The following is a 24,317-nucleotide window of genomic DNA, read 5'->3' as shown; positions in this document are numbered from 1 at the left end:
TTTGGTCAGAACAAAAAGCAGAAGAAGAACACCGCATTCCAAGAAAAACACCTGCTACCTACTGTCAAATTTGGTGGAGGTTCCATCATGCTGTGGGGCTGTGTGGTTAGTTCAGGGGCTGGGGTCCTTGTTAAAGTCGAGGGTTGGATGAATTCAACCCAATATCAACAAATACTTCAGGATAATGTTCAAGCATCAGTCACAAAGTTGAAGTTACGCAGGGGTTGGATATTCCAACAAGACAATGACCCAAAACACAGTTGGAAATCTACAAAGGCATTTATGCAGAAGGAGAAGTACAATGTCCTGGAATGGCCGTCACAGTCCCCTGACTTGAATATCATCAAAGATCTATGGGATGATTTGAAGCAGGCTGTCCATCAAATTGAACTGAACTGGAGAGATTTTGTATGAAGAATGGTGAACAATACCTCCATCCAGAATCAGACACTCATCAGAGGCTATAGGAGGACAGCGTCGAGAGGTGTTAGATTAACAAAAGGAGGCTCAACTAAGTATTGATGTCACATCTCTGTTGGGGTGCCCACATTTATGCACCTGTCTAATTTTGTTATGATGCATATTGCATATTTTCTGCTGAAATCCTACTGTGTCCATAAGGCATGTCGTATATTAAAAGGAAGTTGCTACTTTGAAAGCTCAACCAATGAGAAACAAAAATCCAAAGAATTAAGAGGGGTTCCCAAACGTTTTCATATAACTGTATATGTTTATGTATCAATATGAATGCATGCATATTTTATAGAGTTATTATTTTCCATGCTTTTTGCTGTTTTTGCTGACTTCATTTATCATTTACAAAGGGAACCAAAGACACTTAGAATAAGCTAACAAACAGCGTGGTAAACTGTAAGACTTTAGGGACTTACAAAACTCGACTTGTTTTAATTAGAACAATTAAATGGATAGGACTGGAGAGCTTTGCTGGGCTGAATGGCCTGCTCTTGTCCGGATTGTTCTACTGTTCTAATTTGTGTTCTGTTCCCTTTAAATGTGTCTCTGCAGCAGTGCTTTGTGGGTGGAGCCCCCAGGAGGCGGGGCCACCACAGTGTCAAAGCTCTTGGCTCCTCCTTCTGGCTATTTATTCCAGTCAGAAGCGAGAGGCAGCAGTTGAGTATTGGAGTTTTACTGTAAGTATTGTTTTTCTTCATTTTTATATTCATTTTTTGCTCTGTTATTTGAGTTTTGCTTTTGAGGTTTGTATTGGGACTTGCTTGTTTAGGACAGAATTTTAGAAAACTTATTTTTTTGCCCATTTATGCTTGTATTTTTCCATTCCTTCTAATATTTCTAAAGATTTAGCTGCCCTCTTTGTGTACAAGTGGAAGGTTAACTTCCAGCCTTCTCCTGGTGGGGCCTTTGGCCAGATTGTGAGACATTTATACTCATTTTAAGGCAAAATTCCCTTTTGGGCCTGCAATACCTAAAGCAGGTCACTGGATTTGGGATTAAGTTCCATTAGGGTGAAGCTTTTTCAGGAAAGGACAAGGAGGCATCACCTGGCAATGGTCAGTCAAGTCTTTTGTGGAGCATTTGGAGGCCTGTCACCCTTTTGCCATCTCTGACAATCCTGCTCACAACAATAAATATCCAGATTTCATTGAAATTTAAGCAGCTCAGATTTTAGAATAAGCTTTTAAAGCATCGAGGAAGTGGATTTTCTCACCTCTTTTTTTACTCTATTTATTTTTATTCATTTACTTATTTTTACTATTATTCAAGTTTTACTCTGTTGGCCTAGCTCTCATTCTCATGGGTGTGGGTTGATTTGTTTCAATCCTAACTTTGTTAAATTTTACTTCATTGTATGGAATGTTATTTGATTTTAATAAAACTAAGAAAAAAAAATGAAATTTAAGCAGTTCAGGTCCAGTGGATAACCTGGAATGGTAGAAAGGTGTCTGTCTGTGAGTGGAAGTCTGTCTGTCTAGCCTGGAAGTGAGCGGTGGAGTCGGAGTAGAGGCTCCACATCTGAGGAAACAGAAACTTGCTTAGTCGCTAATAACACAAGCAATACGAGCACATCGGCCAAACGAATCCTTCTTGTAGAGAGATGCTCAGAGTAGTTCCTATTTAGTACCTGACATCTCAACATTTCAATTTTTTTTATTATTTATTGGAATCAAAATCACAAAATTCTGTAAATATCCATCCATCCATTTTCCAACCCGCTGAATCCGAACACAGGGTCACGGGGGTCTGCTGGAGCCAATCCCAGCCAACACAGGGCACAAGGCAGGAAACAATCCCGGGCAGGGTGCCAACCCACCACAGGACACACACAAACACACCAAGCACACACTAGGGCCAATTTAGAATCGCCAATCCACCTAACCTGTATGTCTTTGGACTGTGGGAGGAAACCGGAGCCCCCAGAGGAAACCCACGCAGACACGGGGAGAACATGCAAACTCCACGCAGGGAGGACCCGGGAAGCGAACCCAGGTCCCCAGATCTCCCAACTGCGAGGCAGCAGCGCTACCCACTGCGCCACCGTGCCGCCCTTCTGTAAATATGTAAAAGAAAAATTAATTATTATTTAAACGGAGTAAAAATCATGAAATGAGAATAAAATATTTTCTCTCTTACTGATTGGAGTATTCCCATTAAACTGAGGTCCACTTAGCTCGATGAGTGACAGACTAAATAAACGCTCTGTTCATTTTAACTGACATTCTTATAGATTAAAAAAACTTTTTTTTTTTAAAAAATGACTCATTTAATAACAGGAAAAATCATGGAAAACCACAACTTTAGTTTATAATTTAAAAACAGAATAAGAATCTGAAAGTCTAACAACATCACATTAAAGTTCGATAAATTCTGAAAAGAAAGATACCAAACATACAGTATATATGTAGGTTTTAAAATAAGCCCAATTTAAAGCGTGACATAAAAGGTGACAGAAAAATGTCACATAAAATCGTTGCACAAAATCGTTGTACTGTACTTTTAGACTTAGGATTTTTTATAGAGAGCAGATATTTATTTATATATACTGTGTATATATATATATATATATATATATATATATATATATATATATATATATATATATATATATATATATATATATATATATACATATATATATATATAAACACACTGGTGAGGCCTCATCTGGAGTCCTGGGTGCAGTTTTGGTCTCCAGGCTACAAAAAGAACATAACAGCACTAGAGAAGGTCCAGAGATGATCGACGAGACTGAGTCCAGGACTACAGAGGATGAGTTATGAAGACAGGCTGAAAGAGCTGAGCCTTTAGAGTTTAATCAAAAGAAGATGAAGAGGAGACCTGACTGAAGTGCATTAAATTATGAAGGGAATCAGTCCAGTGGATCGAGGCAGCGACTTTAAAATGAGTTCATGCAGAACATAGGGACACAGCTGGAAACTTGTTAAGAGTTAATTTCACACAAACATGAGGAAGTTTTTCTTCACATTGAGAACCACAGGCACATGGAACAAGTGACCAAGTAGTGTGGTGGACAGTAAGACTTTAGGGACTTTCAAAAGTCAACTTGATGTTTTTACAGAAGAATGAAGTGGAGAGGACTGGTGAGCTTTGCTGGGCTGAATGGCCTGCTCTCGTCCAGAGTGTTCTAATACTCCCCTGCTAACCCTAAGCCTAACCTAACTAGTGCCCAGAAAGGTTAAATGATAGTAGAAATCAAGTGGATGGAGTGGACTGAATTTAATTTTCTCCACTTCAGGCTCACAGGCCGAGTCTGTGCTGCCATCTTTTTTTTTTTGTCTCGTCCATAGCAGCAGTGACAGCGCAGCCCCTCCACGGCACGTCTGGCACACCTCATCAGGAAGCGCCTCTCACAAGTGACCATGAACACAGTTTTTATTTTTTATTTTCTTTTATAACTCAAGAAGGTTAAATGACTCGCTCCGGGTCGCGCCCAGTGTCCGCCTGGGGACGTGTCTTAAAAATCTGTCACTTACCGGTTTCAATCCCAGCTCCACATATTCTTCACATGCCAAACGCCTGATCCCTTCACGCAGTGCTCATCACTCCTCTTGTGCTCGTGCCAATCCCCAAATGCCTGCCGCATCCCCTGAGCCAGCTCCCAAATGAAGAACGGGCAAGAAGCCCAACTCTTACAGTCTGCAGCCAGCATGGTGGCGTGTAAGACGTGAATTCATTCTGTTACAATAAGGACGGGCATCAGAGCCGCGTGATCGGTGCGTCTAACCCACCTGAAACACCAGGTGGCTTTAAGCACCAAAACTGACACTGAAGAGTGGGAAACGAATGAGCAGCTTGAAGTGGGCGTCTGTCCACCATTTCAGTGTGAACTGGCAAACCGAGTTATGAAAGCTCAACTGTGGAGAAAGTGAGACGGTCGGCGCTGAGAATCCCAAGGCCTGCAGTTTGTCTGTCTAGCGGAGTGATGCCCTGACTGTGCCCTTAACTAAGCCGAATTTTACTTAATGGAATGTGATCGGTAAGTCCAATTAAACCAGAATAATAATAGTAAGAACAAATCACACTTCTCAAGCAAATGATAGAGTAATATCAAAAGAAAAAGAAAAAAGGGCCCTAGGCTCCTAAAAATAAATGGCTCTGAAATGGCACTCTGCTGGGTTGTGTGGTTCTTCATTGAACCAGCGCTTAGCAAAGAACCATTTTGTTTTTGTTTTCTTTTTACACTTACAACATTCATTATGTGGGCTTTGAAAAAGTAACCCAACATTTGCATAAATTAGAAAACTTGAATGTATAACAAGACCACGTAGGAGGAAACTAACGGGTCCAGAAAATCAGAACTGAGCCCGAGTGACGGTAAAAATCAGGAATCCTCGGGGACTTCGCTAACCTGCCGTCGTCTGTTCATAGCTCTTTATGATACCAACCTAAAGGAATAAACGCTCGCTCTTAATCCTACAAGCAGTCCGTTTCTTTAGGAACCCTAAAATGGAGCCCCTTAATGGCATCGCTCTGAAGAGCCACTTTGGCATCTTTAGGGAACTCAGACATTTATGGCAACGATTAACTACAAGGTGAAATAAAATATAATACAGTTAGGTGGCTTGATGATGCAAAGTTGGGCCCTGCAGTTTGTGCGTGTGTGCGTGTGTGTGTGTTTGTGTGTTCACCCTCTGACGGACTGGTGTCTTGTCCATGGATTGTTCCTGCATTGTGTCTGATGCTTGCTGGGATGGGCCCCATGACCCCACTCTGGATAGGCAGGTTTAAAAAATCAATAGATAGATACTGTAGATGTATAATATAATATAATATAATATAATATAATATAATATAATATAATATAATATAATATAATATAATATAATATAATATAATATAATATAATAATATATAAATGTCTACATGTGGAAGTGTGTGTGTCTGTCCAACCCGGAAGTGAGAGGTGCAGTCAGGGTAAGGGCTCCACCTCTGAGGAAACAGAAAGAAACTCGCTTAAGGAAAATATACAAGTGAGGCGAGCACGTCAGCAAAACGAAACCTCATAAGAGACACTCGCTTAGCCGCTTAAAACACAAGCGAGGTGAGCACATCAACAAAACGAATCCTCCTAGGAGAGCGAGAGACGCCCCGAGTCATTCCTTTTAATTACCTGACATCTCTACATTTCAGTTTTTTTCTGACAATTTCAATAGTTTCTAGGACCCCAGGCTTTTTACAGCATGGGCTTACACAGCTAGTTTATATATAATATAATATAATATAATGGGCAACACAGTGGCACAGTGGGTTGCGCTGCTGCCTGGCAATAAGGACACTTGGGTTTGCTTCCTGGGTCCTCCCTGCGTGGAGTTTGCATGTTCTCCCCGTGTCTACGTGGGTTTTCTCCCACAGTCCAAAGACATGCAGGTTAAGTACATCGGCGATCTGAAATTGTTCCTAGTGTGTGCTTGGTGTATGTGTGTGTGTGTGTGTGTGTGTCCTGCGGTGGGCTGGCACCCTGCCCGGGGTTTGTTTCCTGCCTTGTGCCCTGTGTTGGCTGGGATTGGCTCCAGCAGACCCCTGTGACCCTGTGTTAGGATTCAGAGGGCTGGAAAATGGATGGATGGATAATATAATATAATATAATATAATATAATATAATATAATATAATATAATAATAGCAAAGCAGACAGTGTTGCCACTCCATAGTCCCACCATCCTGACTTTGACGTATGTTCTCCCCAGGACTGTGCAAGATTTCCTCTGGGTATTCCAGTTGCCTTCCCACATTATGAAAAATGTGTGAAGTCAGTTAACTGGTGACTGCAAATTGTCTCCTGCTTAACTGTGGGTGTGTGAGTGGGTGCTTCTAAGTGGGCTCTGAAATTCCCAAGTCAAGGTCAGTTCTTGCTAGGACCTGAATTGGATTAAGCAGATCTGGGAATATGATAGATAGACATGAAATGCACTAGATAGATAGATATGAAAGGCACTATATAATAGATAGATGGATAGATGGGGCGGCACGGTGGCACAGTGGGTAGCGCTGCTGCCTCGCAGTTAGGAGACCTGGGTGTTCGTTTCCCGGGTCCTCCCTGCGTGGAGTTTGCATGTTCTCCCCGTGTCTGCGTGGGTTTCTTCCGGGCGCTCCAGTTTCCTCCCACAGTCCAAAGACATGCAGGTTAGGTGGATTGGCGATTCTAAATTGGCCCTAATGTGTGCTTGGTGTGTGTGTGTGTGTCCTGCGGTGGGTTGGCACCCTGCCCGGGACTGGTTCCTGCCTTGTGCCCTGTGTTGGCTGGGATTGGCTCCAGCAGACCCCTGTGACCCTGTGTTTGGATTCAGCGAGTTGGAAAATGGATAGATAGATATGAAAGGCACTATATAATATATATGAAATGCACGATAGATAGATAGATAGATAGATAGATAGATAGATAGATAGATAGATAGATAGATAGATAGATATGAAAGGCACTATATAATAGATAGATGGATAGACAGATAGATATGAAAGACACTATATAATATATATGAAATGCACGATAGATAGATATGAAAGACACTATATGATAGATGGATAGATAAGGTGTTATATAATAGATTGATAGACAGTACTTTACTTATCCCAAGAGGGAAATTTATCCTCTTACAGAAGCACAATCCTCCCCCTCAAATACATGCAAGAGAATTTCATAAAAATGAAGAGAAACTTCTGACTTGCCTAAAGAAAAGAGAGCAGTCCCAGTGAGGCATTTTAAAGGTATATTGCTGTTTTTTAAGTTATGTTATAATTCATCCACTCATCTTCCAAACTGAGTTATGCAGAGGAAGGTAGAAGGGATGATGAAGCCAATCCTAGCAAGTATCAGGCACAAGGCAGGAACAATATCAGGATAGGATAGGATGTAATATAATATAATATAATACAGGGTGGTACAGTGGTAGCACTACTGCCTCCCATTTAGGAGATGAGGGTCCCCCCTGCATAGAGTTTGCATGTTCTCCCTGTATCTGCATGGGTTTTCTCCAAGTGCTCCAGTTTCCTCCTACAGTGGTAACACTAAATTGGGTCAAGTGTGTGTGTGTGTGTGTGTGTGTGTGTGTGTGTGTGTGAGTCAATGTGTTGCCCTGCAATGGACTGGTGGCCTGTCCAGGTGATTGTTCCTGCTATGAACCCTGTGCCTGCTGGGACAGACTCCAGTCCCCTGAGAACCTGCTCAAGATTAAAGGGACTTAGAAAATGGTATGGTAAAATAGAACAAATAAAATGAGTGATGCAACAGGGCAGTTGTGCGACCTCAAAGATCCAGCATCCTGAATTGTATTAATAGCATCCATCTGGAGTCTTTGTGTTCTTCCCGTGGTTGAGTGGGCTTTTCTCCTGGCATTCCAGTTTTCCTCACTCATCCTCAATGATGTGTAAATTAGTTTAACTGGTGAGTCCAAATCATCACCTTTGTGTGAGTGACAGTGTGTCCTGCAATGGACTAGCATCCTATCCAGGGACTGGGTTCAGCGTGTTTTAGAAATATTATTATATTATATTATATTATATTATATTATATTGTTCACATCCCAAGTCCTCCATGTGTGCAGTTTGCATGTTCTCCCCATGGATTTCCTCAGGATTTTCTGTTTTCTCCCATAGTTTAGGTGTATTGACAATACTAAATTGGTCCTAGTGTGTGTATGTGGTGTGTGTGTTTGTGTCTCTGTGTGTTTACTCTGTGATGGACTGGAGTCCTGATCAATGGATTTCTTCTACCTTGTGCCCTGTGCTTGTTAGGATAAACTCCAACTTCCCGCAGCAATGCCTAGGATAGAGCGCATTTAGAAAATGGATGGATAGATATTATATTATATTCTATACTGCAGTATACTATAATAAGAAAGGCACTACCACCTTACAGATTCAGGGTCTCCCATTCCCAAACGCTGTCCGTTTGCACATTCTGCCTGTGACTCAGTGAGTTTTCTTCCACATTTTCAGTGGTAGGCATGTTAAATTAATTAGTGATTTTAAAGTGGGTCATGGTGTGTGTGTGTGTGTGTGTGTGTGTGAATGAGTCCTTGGATGGCCTGGTTCCTGCCTTGTATTCACTGCTGGTGGGATACGTTCAAAGCCTCTGCAATCCTAAATTGAATCAGGAATGTTTAAGAATGTTATGCTCTAATATAATACAGTACAGGAACGTGGGGTGGCATGGTGGCACCCTGTCTTTGGGCCCGGCATCTCGGGTTTGTTCACATAGATTGAAAATGCTATATAATACACTACAGTAAGTTTAACTTTGTTACTGACCTAAGTGTGTTCTAGTGGTTAATGCACTGGATTTTAACCCCTGAGGATGCCAGTTCAAATCCTGCTATACTCCCACCCTGTCACCTGCCAGTTTACCTGCACACAGGGCCATCTTAACAACATTATTGGCCCCCGACAAAGCAGTGCACTGGGGCCCACACAACCACTCAGCAAGTCACAACATACATAGATTAGCATGGGGCCCCTCGGGACAACTGCCCAGTGTGCCCATGCGTTAAGATGGCCCTGCCTGCATGTGTTTCAATTGGAAACACAAAAATGAAATGTAACCAAGTGTATCTGAGATATTGCCAGTCTCCCTGAACAAAGGCATCAGTCGAATAATAAGTAGTAATAGTTCTAATCCTGCAGTGGGCTGGCGCCCTGCCCGGGGTTTGTTTCCTGCCTTGTGCCCTCTGTTGGCTGGGATTGGCTCCAGCGGACCCCTGTGACCCTGTAGTTAAGATATAGTGGGTTGGATAATGGATGGATGGATGGAAACTCCTTTACGATGGCGCAGTGGTAGCACTGCTGCCTCGCAGTAAGGTGAACTGGGTTCGCTTCCCGGGTCCTCCCTATGTGGAGTTTGCATGTTCTCCCCATGTCTGCGTGGGTTTCCTCCCACAGTCCAAAGGTGCATTGCCGATCCTAAATTGTCCGTACTGTGTGCTTGGTGTGTGTGTGCCCTGCAGTGGGCTGGCGCCCTGCCCGGGGTTTGTTTCCTGCCTTGCGCCCTCTGTTGGCTGGGATTGGCTCCAGCGGACCCCCGTGACCCTGTAGTTAAGATATAGAGGGTTGGATAATGGATGGATGGATAGTTCTAATCTGTGTGTAGTTTACAAGCTCTCCCTCTCTCTGTGTGTTTATGTTTATCGTCTTTTTTTTTTCTATCTGCCATATTAGGCATCTGGCAACTCAAAACTGGCCACGTGTGGGTATTTACGTGAGTAAGCCACGTGACGGTGTGGCATCTCGGCCAGGGTTGGTTCCTGCCATTCTGCCGTATGCCTGCGGCCGCCACGCACGAGCCCCAAAATGGATTATGCAAGTTTTGAGAATATCTGAGACGTGATCGATCTGCTGAAGGAGACGCACGGACGTAGCGTAATATACACAACTCCTATCATTTCTTCCGACTGTAAAACTTTAACAGTTTAAATACAAGTAATTCATATCAATGAAATGTTACTTACAGCACCGAAATTACAATAATACAGTATCGAAAATATGACTAGTACCGTTGGCATAGTTACCAAAAAATTAATAAATAAACCAGAAAGGCACCGAGGATGTCGCTCACACGAACACGCACACTATATACTGTATTCCGATGATTATTATTCGGATTATTGTTATATACGCGCTCACCGACTCACTACCCATAATGTCGTGCGTGTGTGTTTGTGCGTTTCCTCGTATACACGCACGCCGTGTACTCCCACAAATCACGCCTTTCCCTGCGCGGATTCGCTGTGCAAAATGTACAGAGCCGATTTGCCATCACAAAAGCACATTAAGGCCATTTCAGCTTTGGCTTGGAAGTCTCCTTCCACATATGGGGGGCTCCATCCGTCTTCATTTGAAGGCGTGGATCGATAGTCTTGTTTCGCCAGCAGGTCCCTGGTGTGATATTTTACATTAGAATGCCGTATCCAGTGGTGATCGGCGTGTCATTCAGTAAAGGGGGGGGGGGGGTCCAAACACGCCGACATGCCCTCCACACACACACGACGTGCAGAAGGCGCACTTGTGCACAATTCCACCTGCTTCTCGTAACCTCGCGCAGGTGCTGTTGCCCAAATCGGTGCCCCCACGGAGCCCAAGGCAAAGTCCCAAACCGCAGTTGGTATCCAGGAAAACGACAGCGATTTGGATGAGTGGGCGCTCGCGCTGCTTACATGCTTCCATATATTTACAAGCCACGCATGGTCTCTCTGTATTTTTCCCCCCATTCTTTCGTCTTCTCCCGTCACAATGAACAAAGTGTCGCTCCCGATCTCACGCCGCGCTCCAGGCTACGCCGCTTCACAGCGTGGGAAACGTAATGGAGCTCACTTGAACAAAATCAACTTTCTGTAACATTGCGCACACACAACAAGCCAAAATAACAATAGCAAAAAAAAAACCCAGCAACAATAATAATAATAACTGCCCTGTTTGCCCAAGACCTCGAGCACCCCCTTACCTTACAAAATGTATTCACGGAGTTGTTTCTTATCTTCTGACGAGGGACAGCATGTCAGACTGAAGCGACGTAAAAAATCCCAGAATTTTACATTTTACTCCAGGGTCTCCTTGGTCCAAGTGTGCGGTCCACAAAATTCTTTGTGTTATATTTTTAGTTTATTTATTTATTTATTTTAATTCCACACAGTTAGAATCTGTGATTAGAGAATGTCGTGTTTGTTTAAGGGGGTGAATAGCGAGTGTGGAAGGGGGCGGAGCGAGTCGGGTGCGCGCCTACAGAGACGCGCAGTGGCACGCACCTCGCAGTCGAGAGAGAGAGAGAGAGAGAGAGAGAGAGAGAGAGGACAAATGGCCATCCGAGCGGCTTACAGCGCTATTGTACGGCAAGACGCTGTGAAAATAGGACAAACGCACACACGCAGAGACAACAGAACTGGCCCAGTGTGTCCACCGCCGTCTGCATTTACTCCTCGGATGTTGAACATCCTCTCCTTGGCACAGTGTGGTAGTTGCACCGGCGTGTGATTTAAAAGATCGAGTTTTCAGTCCTAAAAGCCCGAAGGGTTAGAGCGCCTCGAGTATAAAGGCTTGCAGTTTAAACAACTGTAGGAATGATTTAATCTGAATCAAGTGGCTTTGGGAAATAAAAAAAAAGACTGGGGGACATAGCAGAATATGTCATCCTCTGTAGACCCAGTAGATCTAAATTAGGTCATTTCCTGCATGGTTATCACGTGTATTTTCTAATTTGCACTTTGCTCCGTTATTTTTATTTGACGTTATTTATACGCAGCCGATTTATTATATACAGTGGCGGAGTGAGAGCCCTGCAGCCTCGCAGTAAGGAGACCAGGGTCCATGTCCCGGGTCCTTGTTTCGTGGAGGTTGCATGTTCTCCTTCTGATTATGTGCATTTTCTCCCACAGTACAAAGACATGCAAGTTAGGGGAATTGGCAACGCTAAATTGGCTGTAGCAGTGTGTGTGTGATATGTGCGCATATATGAAGGAACCCCACAAAAGTGTGAGATACTCCATTTTATATTACAGTAGACAGAAGCAGCACACACAGCATTCCCCAGGTAAGTATTATTAAGCTCTGATCATTTTGTCTGCTTCTCTGGCTAAACTATGTTCGGATGTTTCACGTACTCTAAGCCAGCAGGTGGCAGTAGTGTGTGTGCAAACTATAGCCCACAGGAGAAAAACACACACACCAAAAAAAAACACTGGGACTCCCAGGGTCAAAAATTTGGCTTCCAAAGTGGTCTGCCGTGTCCATATTATACTAGAGAACAAGTATGAGAAACTGAGTCCAGATTAGTCAAAGGCTGTAGGATTGCATAGGAAACATACAGACTTTCAATTTTATATACTGTATATATAGTATCTATCTATCTATCTATCTATCTATCTATCTATCTATCTATGAAAGGCACTATATGATATATATTTTAGTGTAGTTGGCAGGATTAGAAAGATAGATAGATAGATAGATAGATAGATAGATAGATAGATAGATAGATAGATAGATAGATAGATAGATAGATAGATACTATGAAATGCACTATATGATAGATATTTTAGTGTAATTGGCAGGATTAGATAGCTAGATAGATAGATACTTTGAAAGGAATTATATGATAGATAGATAGATAGATAAATAGATAGATAGATAGATAGATAGATAGATAGATAGATAGATAGATAGATAGATAGATAGATAGATAGATACTTTGAAAGGCACTATATGATAGATATTTTAGTGTAGTTGGCAGGATTAGATAGCTAGATAGATAGATACTATGAAAGGCACTATATGATAGATAGATAGATAGATAGATAGATAGATAGATAGATAGATAGATACTATGAAAGGCACTATATGATAGATATTTTAGTGTAGTTGGCAGGATTAGATAGATAGATAGATAGATAGATAGATAGATAGATAGATAGATAGATAGATAGATAGATAGATAGATACTATGAAAGGCACTATATGATAGATAGATAGATAGATAGATAGATAGATAGATAGATAGATAGATAGATAGATAGATAGATAGATACTATGAAAGGCACTATATGATAGATATTTTAGTGTAGTTGGCAGGATTAGATAGATAGATAGATAGATAGATAGATAGATAGATAGATAGATAGATAATCTATCTAATCCTGCCAACTACACTAAAATATCTATCATATAGTGCCTTTCATAGTATCTATCTATCTATCTATGAAAGGCACTATATGATAGATATTTTAGTGTAGTTGGCAGGATTAGATAGATTATCTATCTATCTATCTATCTATCTATCTATCTATCTATCTATCTATCTATCTATCTAATCCTGCCAACTACACTAAAATATCTATCATATAGTGCCTTTCATAGTATCTATCTATCTATCTATCTATCTATCTATCTATCTATCTATCTATCTATCTATCTATCTATCTATCTAATCCTGCCAACTACACTAAAATATCTATCATATAGTGCCTTTCATAGTATCTATCTATCTATCTATCTATCTATCTATCTATCTATCTATCTATCTATCTATCTATCTATCTATCTATCTATCTATCATATAGTGCCTTTCATAGTATCTATCTATCTATCTATCTATCTATCTATCTATCTATCTATCTATCTATCTATCTATCTATCTATCTATCTATCTAATCCTGCCAACTACACTAAAATATCTATCATATAGTGCCTTTCATAGTATCTATCTATCTATCTATCTATCTATCTATCTATCTATCTATCTATCTATCTATCTATCTATCTATCTATCTATCATATAGTGCCTTTCATAGTATCTATCTATCTAGCTATCTAATCCTGCCAACTACACTAAAATATCTATCATATAGTGCCTTTCAAAGTATCTATCTATCTATCTATCTATCTATCTATCTATCTATCTATCTATCTATCTATCTATCTATCTATCTATCTATCTAGTCCTGCCAACTACACTAAAATATCTATCTATGAAAGGCACTATATGATAGATAGATAGATCTTAATTTTAGTATAGTAGGCAGGATATCATAGATAGATAGATACTATGAAAGGCACTATATGACAGATAGATATTTTAGTATAGTAGGCAGGATATCAGATAGATAGATAGTCAGCCAACGCCTATCATCTCAACATCACAATGAGTGCCAAGGAGGTGGGATGCCAGTGCCCACTCAAGTACCCATTATTTTAGACTCACCAAGTCACATAATGTGCACATCCTTGTCAAGTGAGAAGCATCTGGCACACCCACAACAGACACAGAGGGGGACATGCAATTTTACTTATGCAGCAACTTGGCCATCATTTGAACTTTGCTTCCTGGAGCTGTAAAGGCAGCAATGCTGACTGCGGTACACGTGTCCTGCCTCCATGTTGCCGTGTTTTTATCGATGGTAGAGTGTTTCCCTAGTATTTTGTCGTTTCTTATGAATAACAGAACTTATTTTAACAGCTGCTTGAATGGCCATGACATTCACTGCCTAAGGCAGGAAACCAGCAGTTGGTGGCAGTTAAATATTTTTTAAAACTCATCTACTGATATATCAGATTTTTTGTTCTATTTACAGTACCCGCATTTGCTACCCAAAGCTATAATCCAGTAGCTACTGAAACAGCTCACGATATAATATAAATGATTCAGTGATTTTTATATAATGAAATGGAAAACACAAATTCAGAAATGGGTAAATGGATGAAAGAAGAGATGGCCAGAGACATACACTCGAATGCCGAGGTCAATCTAAAGGCACCAAACACTGGCTTGTTTTGGAAACACCACAATAAAAAGATAAATTAACAAATAAAGGATATTAATATATAGTAATGTGAGCAGCAATAAAATGTTGAAGTGATTTATTCAGGGTCGCTCAATATATTTTGCTGAGATTTGAACCAATGCTTCATGTTTTGCACATTTAGTTGGGGTACAAAACCCTGGATACGCTACATACTGTAGACAAAAGGTAGTGGACTGTTTTACATGCAGAAAAATAGGCAGACTGAGGTAAGGTAGTATATTGTAGATAGATAGATAGATAGATAGATAGATAGATAGATAGATAGATAGATAGATAGATAGATAGATAGATAGATAGATAGATAGATAGATAGATAGATAGATAGATAGATAGATAGATAGATAGATAATGAAAGGCACTATAAGATAGATAGATTAGCGTATTTGGCAGGATTGGGTAGATAGGCAGATACGTAGGTAGGTATTTTAGTGTAGTTGGCAGGATCAGATAGATAGATAAATAGATAGGTAGGTAGATATATAGTTTAGTGTAGTTGGCAGGATCAGGTAGATAGATAAATATTTTACTATAGGTGGCGGGATCAGATAGACAGATAGATAGTTTAGCGTATTTGGCAGGATTGGGTAGATAGGCAGATAGGTAGGTAGGTATTTTAGTGTAGTTGGCAGGATTGGAGAGATAGATAAATAGATAGGTAGATAGATAGTTTAGCGTAGTTGGCAGGTTCAGACAGATAGATATTTTAGCATAGTTGGCAGGATCAGATAGATAGATGTGAAAGTCACTATATCATTTGCTGGTACAGATTTTTCATTAAATACTGATTAGTTTTTGGTTAATTAGCAACTAAAGAGCTTAAAATATTCTCCACATTGTGCAATTTTAAAAGATCCTTTGAGCATAACCAGAGGCTAAATTTGAAATTCCTTTAGTTGTTGTACTACTTTCAACTCTTTGCTCTGAATATCTTCCTTTGTATTTTAATGTATTTTTATAACGTTTGTAATCCTTTTAAGTATTCTGCGGCTGTGGTTTGTGATCGGTGCCCCATGTTAAGGCTCTGGGTGTGACCCTGAGTAAATCACTTCACCTGCCTGTGCTCCAATCGGAAAGACTAAAGAAATGCATCTGATTGTATCCTAAATGTTGTAAGAGTCTAATAATGAAATGCTTAATCAGTTTTCATTCTTACATTTCAAAAAGCAGATTTGATTTAATTGCTACTCAGCTACATAAGAGCAGGATTTTATATCTCTGATGAAAAGTCCTCCCCAGTGAGAGAACACGCAGCACTGAACCCAATCCAGCCCTGCAGTCTGAAAACTGAGAAGATGGTTATGGCATCCTCTGGGCATGTTTAAGAGGCTAATGGCACTTTTGTAGTTTGCACTTTATTGATTTCCATTTTCTCCTCACCACATTAACTGAGTTCTTTGGCCGACTGCTCACTGCCGAACCTCATCTGACGTAACATTCACAAGCCCCCTTTATCCAGTTCCAGGTCTTGTGTGGCCACAGCTTATACTGGCAGCACTGAGCATAAGGCTACAGTCAGCCCATATCATGGTGCCAGTCCAGCACAGGACTCCCCCAACAACACACACACACACATACAAAGAAGCAGCAGTTGAGAACTTTGATTTAAACAAACCTGCACGTCTTTGAGATTTGGGTGGAAACCCAACACAGTCGCAGGGTGAAGGTGCGCACACACACACATATATATATATATATACTAGCAAAATACCCGCGCTTCGCAGCGGAGAAGTAATGTGTTAAAGAGGTTATGAAAAAAAAAGGAAACATTTTAAAAATAACGTAACATGATTGTCAATGTAATTGTGTTGTCATTGTTATGAGTGTTGCTGTCTTTTATATATATAATATGCACACACACACACACATAAACATATATATATACATATCTACATATACACATATCTACATATACATACGTATATACACATCCACATAAACATATATATACATATACAAATTTACATATCTACATATATATATATATAGACATAGATATATACATATATACATTCACATATATATATATATATATATATATACTGTATATATACATATCTACTTATTGGCTCCTGTATTTAGGATATGGCAGATTGGATAATGGATGGATGGACATTTGTATGCATAGCCCCATTTGCCCATTTTTGTTTTTCTTCTTTCTTCAGTAATATTTCAGCAAACCCGGAGCTTGTCAGTTCAAATCCTGGTACTGACACCACCGTGTGACCCTGAGGAAGTCACTTCACCTGCCTGTGCTGCAAAAAACTAAAGTAATGTAACAAATTGTACTTCAGATGTTGTAAGTTGGTGGAACAAAGGCATAAGTCAAATAGATAAATATGTATTATACACATAGGAACTATTCATTTATTTTCAGTTAAGTCATCTGCAGCAAACTTTTATAAATGAGGGTTTCTCCTTTTTAGATAGTGCAAACTGTTTCTTCTTCATTGACGTTTTCTCTTGGAGAGCTTTTTTCATTTCATTGAAAATTAAAGCAGCAGCTGCCAAAATATGTAGCTTTCTTATTAATTTTTCAACATTGTGTAAAATAAATGTATAAAGTAACATAAAAGGTTTAAATACTGGTTATTCTTTTACACTAAAATATTACTACAGAGATACAAAAAAAGTAAAATGGATATGTTCTTTTTCTTTAAGGAGATTAAATATTACTGAAGAAAGAAAAAAAAAAATTAAACAGCCAAATGGGGCTATGCATACGAACTTAAAAGGTTTAAATAAAACAGAAATATATATTTTATTTTTACTTGCTTAACTTGTGGAGGGTGTATCCTGTAGCAAAGCCCTAACTTTTTTCGTGAAAGCCCGTTTCAGTCAATAAGTCTTATGTGTGTGTTTATGTATGTGTGTATATATATATGTAGATATGTGTATATGTAGATATGTATATATATATATATATATATATGTATATAAATGTTTATGTGTGTGTGTATATTATATATATAATATAAATATATATATATAAAAGACAGCAACACTTATAACAATGAGAACACAATTACATTGACAATCATGTTACGTTATTTTTAAAATGTTTCCTTTTTTTTTCATAACCTCTTTAACACACTACTTCTCTGCTGCGAAGCGCGGGTATTTTGCTAGTATATATATATATATATATATATATATATATATATATATATATACATACATATACACACATACATGCAGTTTCAATAACATAGAAATCAATATAAATATTAATATCATTATCATATGAGAATATGAAGTAATATATAAGAAGCACATTTCATATAAATATAAATTATTAAACAGTAAAATCTTCTTCTGTAATTTGCTACCGTGGCAATTTGTGTGTCTGTCCAGGATTTTAAATCACCTGTAGCTCGCAAACCGTTTCACCTATTGACTTGAAATGTGGTACACATATAGTACGTCACGTCTACTATCCGCTTTATGGGTGATGATTGTTTTACTCTTTTTATCTTTATTTTATTTTATTTTAGAATCAACTCCTATCTGCGCACACCAGGGCGGCCGTGGGCAGATGCGTATGGTGTATTCACTCCATGTTATCGTGCATTGCGCTGTCACTGGTATTTTGATAAAAGAATTTGAACAACATATAAGAAGCGTATAAATTATTAAACAGTAAAACATTAACATTTAAGAAGTAAAGTTACATTAAGTACTACTGCAGTGCCTTCGGGTATACCTCATTTTTTCTTTGCCCATTACATGCTTAAATGTATACATTTTTTGGTGTACCTACCCGAGAACACGCGACATATAACCGAGCGTGGGAGAAGCATGGATTTTAAACACGCGTTGAGTTGATCTGCTGGTCTCCCTTGTGGAATAACTGGTAATGTTTGACTAAAATCTACAGCGAGTAAAGCGACATTACCTCCTATTTTTTTTTTTACGATCTCTGAGATCTTGCTTTTTTCGGTTCAAGGCTTCATAAGCTCTTTTATGTTGTATGGTGTACTTATCCCAAACCATCATCTTTGAATGTTGCAAGACTTTCGCCTTGTATGTAGATCGGGGTAATTACATTCATTGCATTCCTAGTCTGAATCACAATCTGATTGTATGGGTGGTTACCTGGCACTGTAGGGTTGCCACCCGTCCTTTAAAATACGGAATCGTGCCGCGTTTGAGAATGAAATTGCGCGTCCCGTTTTGAATCAATACTGGACGGGATTTGTCCCATATTTTTTTTATCTTTTTTTTTTTAAAGCAGCGTCTCATGCAAATCATCCCACACGCATTTTATGAAGATGCCTCCTTTCCTACTTTTGATTGGGTAATACTTGATGTCATCGTTAGTTTGATTGGTGTTTTTAACTGTCCACTGAGGAGGGCGTGTCTTTTAAGTACAGTCTGCAAAGTGTTGGCACTGAGATGTGGCGTCAGCGGCATAGTTGAAGCCCCTAACGTTGCGGTCAGCAAGTCGGCTAACATCCGCCATGTGCCGTCTTTCAGTTGCGAGAAGCAGATCATAGAATGGTTGAAACTGTTGCCCCTAACGTTGCGCCACAGCGTGTGGTTCGTTTATACCTCGTGTCTTCTCATTAAACTTTTATCTCGCGAATATGTTATTGCAATCCGCAGCGGGAGCGTTTCTATAAACTTAATTTAAACTTACGTTTTACACCGTGCTTTGTTTCCCTTATGAACATGCTTGTATGCTTAACTCGCTCCGTTCTCAATTGTTTAATTAATTTTTTGCTCTTCGCTGTTTGCGGCTCTTCCTCCATTTCCCCCTACTTCGTTCTTTTATCTCGCGAATATGTTATTGCAATCCTTAACGGGAGCGTTTCAATAAACTGATTGAAAATAGTTTTGCATTTACCTTTTTAGTAAAAGGCGGGCTTTTAAGCCTGAGAAATCACCGCGTAAATGCACACGTTTAATTGCACATGTGTTAATATGTATGGTTACACAGTATTAAAAGACAGTGAACAACATCAGTTACCTTTCTTCCCGCGTTTGATAAAAGGTGAGCTTTTAAGCCTGAGAAATCACCCCGTAAATGCACACGTTTAATTGCACACGTGTTAATATGTATGCTTACACAGTATTAAAAGACAGTCAAAAATTAACGTCATTTACCTTCATTCCCGCGTGTGACTCGTGCTGTAAATCTCTTCCTTGTTTTTAGTTCACGTGATTACGTAGGAGGCGTGATGACGCGATACGTGACTCCGCCTCCTCCATTACAGTGTATGGACAAAAAATATGTTCCAGTTATGACCATTACGCTTTGAATTTCGAAATGAAACCTGCCTAACTTTTGTAAGTAAGCTGTAAGGAATGAGCCTGCCAAATTTCAGCCTTCCACCTACACGGGAAGTTGGAGAATTAGTGATGAGTCAGTCAGTGAGTCAGTGAGTGAGTGAGTCAGTCAGTGAGGGCTTTGCCTTTTATTATTATAGATATATATAGTAAAACTCTAGGGGTTGCAGTCGCCCCTTTCAGCCCAACAGACAGACACACTGAACACAGGGTAAAATCACCATGAAGGGATTTAATTATTTTCTTCTTGTTTTCAGTGCCTACAAGCACCTCCGCCACCATATACAGGCAATTCACTAACAATAATATTAATAATAATAATAATCACAGTAATTTCTCCTCCCAACTCCGGCTTGCTTGCTGCGTCTCCAACAGTCCTTTCTATAGTCCTTGACCCGGAAGTGCTTCTATTCTTCCACTCACATGACTTGTTAGCACTTCCAGGTCAGATGGGGAATTGGATTTTTCTTCAGCCCGTAAATACTTCGTGACCTGGGAGTACTTCCAGGCTATAAATACAGCAGGAGTCCTTCTGTTCCTTGACACGGCACCCAACAAGGCTGTGCAACTGAACTCCAAGTCCCAGGATGCACTGCAAGAATCCAGGTCACCGCTAGATCCCAGGGAACCTGCCATCTATATTAGCAGTCCCCCACGGCTTCGCCCACATAGAAGTGAAACAGGACAGTGAGGAGGGCCCCGCCCGGCTCCCCACTCCTTCATACATATATATTATAATAAGATAAGAACAAACTCAACAAGGTTTGGGGTTTTGGGCCCCGTATACTGTAAATTAAACAAGGTCAAATATTTTCAAGAAATCATAAGACAGAAAAGGATGGGTGGATGAACAATTTAAAGAGCCGGACAGGAAATTAGGAACGTGGAATGCTGGGAAGGCGTGGTGGTGGATGGGTAGTGGATGTCATCAGTGGGGGACCAGAGGAGAGAAAGGGACCCGGAAGTGTAGTTCTCTTGGTTGTCCGGGAAGGATTACGGCGACGGCGCTTCGTCTTTTCTATGGGAAGACAGCGGGAGAGGTTAGTACCCTGCCATTGTTCCCTGGCACAACTTGTTGCGATGCGCGTTGGGTCCTTAAGCTGCTCCCCATGCGCTCGTGCACGACAATATATATAATATAGAGTGGCCTGCAGGGGGCGCACCTGCCACCCAAATCTGACACAGACAGACATCAGGCACAAGTGCCAAGCACAACACACTTTATTTTCAGTGGGAACCTTCCTCAAACCGTTCCCACAATTGGCACAGTACAATGAGTACAGTACACTTTCTCTTCTTTCTTTTCTTCTTCTTTCTTTCTCTCTCTTCTCTCTCTCTCTCCGCCTCCACTCCTCCCGGCAAGCTTTCTCTCCCTTCCTCTCAACTCTGGCTCCCAGAATGAAGGCAGGCATTGCCTTTTAAGCTGAACTCAGGAGTACTCCAGGTGGCTTGTTAAGGAGGTCTGGTGTCGCTCCCAGGTGTGGCTGAAGCCCTGGTGGCACCCACGGAACCCAACAGGGCTGCGGTGAACTCCAACTCCCATCATGCCCTGTGGGAATCTGTGGTGCCCCAGCAACCCAAGGGAGCTGCTCTCTTGCGTCCCAGGAAGATAATGCCCTGAGCCCACTGTCTCCTCTGGTCCATCCGCCATGTTGGAGTCCCAGCCAGGTAGGAGCAAAGTTTCATCTTCAGTGTCGTCCCGTGAAAAGATATCATAAAATATTTACAAAAATGTCAGGGGTGTACTCACTTTTGTGAGATACTGTATATATATATATATATATATATATTGTCATGGACAGCCATGGCTCCTACCCGGCTGGGACTCCAACATGGTAGATGGACCAGGGGAGACAGTGGGCTCAGGGCTTCAGCCATACCTGGGAGCGACACCAGACCTCCTTAACAAGCCACCTGGAGTGTGTGAGGGGTGTACTCACTTTTGTGAGATATTGTGTATATATTGGCCTGGACTGAGGGGTATTGGGGTTGTGAGTAGTGATTTTGTAAATATGGAAGCCCTAAATAAATGTGTGTGGGGTACTTACAACGTGTCTGCCTGTCTGTGTCCGGGGCAAGTTCCACAGTGTGTAAATATTTGCTTGGTTTCAGTTGATTGTTGTTATTAAAAGGCCGTGAAGCCTTGACCCCCCCCCCCCCCCCCAATTCTTTAAATAAGCCCCTTAATTTCCTTTTCATGTAGGAAGATCACATTTTATACATGGAAATTATCCCTAATTCAGCCAGCGTCTCAAAGCTATTAGCCAGCAGAGGGAGGCAATCAATAATGCAATTAATGTCACGTTAGGGGAAACATGAAAACTTATAATAGTGCAAATAAAACCCTAAAAAGAAAAGTGACCAGCAGGTCAGAAAAACTCGGATCGAGGGGACACTTGTAATTCAATTCTGATATTTTTTATTGGTTGCTCTGCGTTCTTGTTTTAGTAAACGTTGGATGTTAGGTGGCACTGAGCTGTTGAGCAGTCAATTAGGAAGACAAAAGGGAGGCACGTCTGAGCTCTCCGTTCTTAATTCACTTCATAATTAACACATTCAGATGTCTGAGGCCTAGTAAATCACGACACGGCTTGCCACAGACATAGGAGAAAGGATCCATTGCTTTTCTTTCTCTCATTTTCCCATTCATTCATCTCAGAGGAACCAACCCTGGAGAGAAAGCCGGTGCTACGGACAACGTGACCAGAATGTGTCCTGTGGTGGACGGCAGAGAACTGGAAATGAGAAAAGGAACAACAGACAGGCAGAGTTGGAAATATGGAGAGAAACAACCAAAGAACGAAGATCACAATATCTATCTTCATCATCTTGTTTTGGCTGCTCCCGTTAGGGGTCTCCACAGCAGAGTATCGCTTTCCATCTCTTCCTGTCCTCGTCATCTTACTCTGTCACACCCACCATCTGCATGTCACTCTCAGCACATCCATAAACCTCCTCTTCGGCCATCTCTTTTTCCTCTTTATCTATCTATCTATCTATCTATCTATCTATCTATCTATCTATCTATCTATCTATCTATCTATCTATCTATCTATCTATCTATCTATCTATCTATCTATCTTGCCTACTATACTATAATTAAGATCTATCTATCTATTATATAGTGCCTTTCACATCTATCTATCTATCTATCTATCTATCTATCTATCTATCTATCTATCTATCTATCTATCTATCTATCTATCTATCTATCTATCTATCCATCCTGCCTACTATACTATAATTAAGATCTATCTATCTATCTATCTATCTATCTATCTATCTATCTATCTATCTATCTATCTATCTATCTATCTATCTATCTATCTATCTATCTATCTATCTATCTATCTATCTATCTATCTATCGGTGGCTTCATATTGCACTCGCTGTGTTTGTGGCTGCTGCTTTGTTCCCTTTGGAATACATGTCCTAGGAATTGAGTATTTTAAGGATATCTCTTTAAGGGGAGAAGGGGGCCAAACCACGCCTGGGGGTCCTGGCATTAATACACTGGTGTATGACGTAAGGGGATGGACTGTCTTCAAATAAAAAGGGATGAAGAAGAATGAATGCAGCCAAGTACAGAAAGGTCCTTGTTACCTCAGACTGGGGCAATGGTTTCAGTAGGACAATGACAGGGCGCATACAGCCAAGATGGCCCCAGAGTGACTTCAGGACAAGTCTCTGAGTGGCCCAGTCAAAGCCCAGACTTCAACTCCATAGAACAGGGGTCTCCTCAGATGAAGATGGCAGACCCTCGTCATTCAATCTAACGGGGCTTGATAAGATCAGCCAGGAGGAATGGGCTAAACTGCCCAAATTCGGGTGTGCAAAGCTTGTAGAGACTTACCCAAGAAGACTCGAAGCTGGCCTTGCTGCCATTAATAAAGTATCTATCTATCTAAAGGGGCTTCTACAAAGTACTCTATTTAGGGCCTGAACTTATATAAATGAGAGATTTCAGCTTTAGACTGTTATGAAATTGGCAAAAAATGGCACACTTCTCCATGTAAGATGAAGTTTACAGAAAGTGAAAAGGTCTCAATACTTTCTGAGTCCACTGTCCAATGTTATCATCATACACTCCTTGGCTTGTCCATGTTTGTATGGATGCAACTTCAAAACTCGCTAATGTTATTGTTTTGTGAATCATTTTGCTCTCTGGGTACCAAGTCTTTCCAGTTGTCACACATGCGCACCACCAGGTCATCTTCCAGGTTTGCCTAAAGTAAGTAATACCACCTCAGGACGA

The 24,317-nt window shown here is 40.5% G+C and overlaps 1 protein-coding gene across 6 annotated transcripts in view; it reads right to left on the bottom strand.

Annotated features, from left to right (window-relative positions):
* Positions 1-11,347, bottom strand: part of plppr1 (phospholipid phosphatase related 1) — a 247,712-nt gene extending 236,365 nt beyond the window's left edge. Inside the window, exon 1 of one of the 6 annotated variants that reach the window (XM_051929815.1) lies at positions 10,930-11,347. The gene's annotated coding sequence lies outside the window, so the exon portion shown is untranslated. The remainder of the gene's footprint in view (positions 1-10,929) is intronic. The other 5 variants (XM_051929813.1, XM_028805059.2, XM_028805060.2 and 2 more) reach the window with 5 other exon arrangements.
* Positions 11,348-24,317: the final 12,970 nt, after the last annotated feature.

The sequence above is a fragment of the Erpetoichthys calabaricus genome, chromosome 7, assembly GCF_900747795.2.
Source record: "Erpetoichthys calabaricus chromosome 7, fErpCal1.3, whole genome shotgun sequence".
NCBI lineage: Eukaryota > Metazoa > Chordata > Cladistia > Polypteriformes > Polypteridae > Erpetoichthys > Erpetoichthys calabaricus.
This window is presented reverse-complemented; position numbering and strand designations above follow the sequence as displayed.